The following is a 2,500-nucleotide window of genomic DNA, read 5'->3' on the forward strand; positions in this document are numbered from 1 at the left end:
TGGCCAAGTTCACTCTTTTCCAGCGTCATCCCCCCAAGTTGCCTTGGGCGCAGTTCGGCCTAGTTCACTCTTTTCCAGCATCATCCCCCCAAGTTGTCTTGTTCGCAGTTCGGCCTAGTTCACTCTTTTCCAGCGTCATCCCCCCAAGTTGCCTTGTTCGCAGTTCGGTCTAGTTCACTCTTTTCCAGCATCATCCCCCCAAGTTGCCTTGTTCGCAGTTTGGCCTAGTTCACTCTTTTCCAGTGTCATCCCCCCAAGTTGCCTTGTTCGCAGTTTGGCCTAGTTCACTCTTTTCCAGTGTCATCCCCCCAAGTTGTCGTTGCCAACAACCCAAGAGTCCATAGTATTCGGAGTTCTAGCGGGGCCTCCCCTTGCTTCCAACAACCCAAGAGTCCATAGTATTCGGAGTTCTAGCGGGGCCTCCCCTTGCTTCCAACAACCCAAGAGTCCGTAGTATTCGGAGTTCTAGCGGGACCTCCCCTTGCTTCCAACAACCCAAGAGTCCATAGTATTCGGAGTTCTAGCGGGGCCTCCCCTTGCTTCCAACAACCCAAGAGTCCGTAGTATTCGGAGTTCTAGCGGGGCCTCCCGTTGCTTCCAACAACCCAAGAGTCCATAGTATTCGGAGTTCTCGCGTGGCCTCCCATTGATTCAAACAACCCAAAAGTCCATCTTCTTCGCAGTTCAACATCGCCCCCCTCGTTTCCAACAGGCCCAAAGGTCGTCTTCTTCGCAGATCCACGAAGAGCTCATCACGATTTGCCACATTCCATTTCCCACGGGTTGTCAACAACACTTTCTCACACTTCCCGCAATCGAGTACGTGCATGACATGCCAAAGCACATCTTATTTGCCTTCCATCGCACTCAAGACGACGGGTTGTGGAAGAACGATATTGTTCACAACAAGTTCAAGGACAACGTCTCAATCAAGGGACACAACCGAATTATGTTGACTGGGTCGCTAAAGTAAACCCGAGTTCATATAATGCACCGCATCCAAAAGAACTAGCCACAACACGTGCATCACTGAGATGTTTCACTAGATGGAACACGTGCGTGACATTAGGATCCTCCAACACCTCTTCGTGATGGAAAGATAGAATTCGAAGCAACCACAGAAGTACCGTCTAGTGGGTAGGCAACACAGGGACTGATCAACCAATATCACCCAAGGCAACGGGTGAAAATGGAAGAGATGCATGCTTGACCGTTCGATACGCAAGGCATGGAGCCAGCCAGCAAGTGCATCTCGATTACAACTCACACACCCTCACGTTCGCAAGACACCACACCACAAGACGGTCCACCCCCCACCTACCATGGGCAAGCAAGCAAATGGAAACATCAAGTGACGCAGGGTCAAGCATCGCTAGGCATGAAAATAACTTTCCACAATATCCGAGGGACTAGCTGCCGAGCTAACCAACGATCAGTGACGACCGTGTGTTGGTATTAATAAAGCTCAACAACTATGAAGAGGCTAGTTGTGCCATGATAAACATGCTAACGCACGCACCACGTGAGGGGGGAGGCCTCATCAAGCTCCCTTTAAAACCTGCCAGTGTGGAGCTGGCCGGCTCAAGGAGCACTCCCCCCCTATAAGAGGTTAATATGCAAAAGGCAAAATTGTACAAGTAGATACACTTTTTTTGAGCAGACATAAGTCCATATCTCGGGCTATACTTCGAATTTTGATGCGATTTTTTGCAGTAATTCGTAGAATAATGGTATCTCCTTGCTCACCAAATTTCATAATTTTTCTCGAAGGGGAACTATTTTTTTTATTTTTTTTACTTACCGGGTATGTGTAAAATCGGGAAAAATAGAAAAGCACATGTAGACTTCGAATTTCGACCTCATTTTTTCCAGTCCACCACTAAACAATATCAGGAACCTCCCCACAAAATTTCATTCAGTTTGGCCAAGGTCTTAAATTTGACAAATTTTGGCACCAACCTATCTAGTCGCGGTGCACCGACCAACTTGGCCAAGTGCAAAATGCATCCAATTCAAAACTTTTGTGCACCAACGCTTTTACAGTACTCATTTGGGGGCATTTGGAGGCCTTTCCAACCCTCACATCTCAAAAACCACGAATTTCATTTTTTCACAAATCTCCCCACCAAGCCATCTAGCTATGCCGTGGTGCACCGCCAACCTTGGCCATGTGCAAAACCCTCCGAACTCAAAACTTTCGTGCACCAAGAATTTCATGGTATTCATTTGGGGGCATTTGGAGGCCATTCCAACCCTCACATCTCAAAAACCACGAATTTCATTTTTTCACAAAACTCCCCACCAAGCCATTTAGCTATGCCGCGGTGCACCGCCAACCTTGGCCATGTGCAAAACCCTCCGAACTCAAAACTTTCGTGCACCAAGAATTTCATGGTATTCATTTGGGGACATTTGGAGGCCATTCCAACCCTCACATCTCAAAAACCACGAATTTCATTTTTTCACAAAACTCCACACAAGCCATCTAGCTATGCCGCGG

This window comes from Vigna unguiculata, chromosome 6 (genome assembly GCF_037176805.1).
Source record: "Vigna unguiculata cultivar grain cowpea cultivar isolate G323 ecotype 2 chromosome 6, ASM3717680v1, whole genome shotgun sequence".
Taxonomy (NCBI): domain Eukaryota; kingdom Viridiplantae; phylum Streptophyta; class Magnoliopsida; order Fabales; family Fabaceae; genus Vigna; species Vigna unguiculata.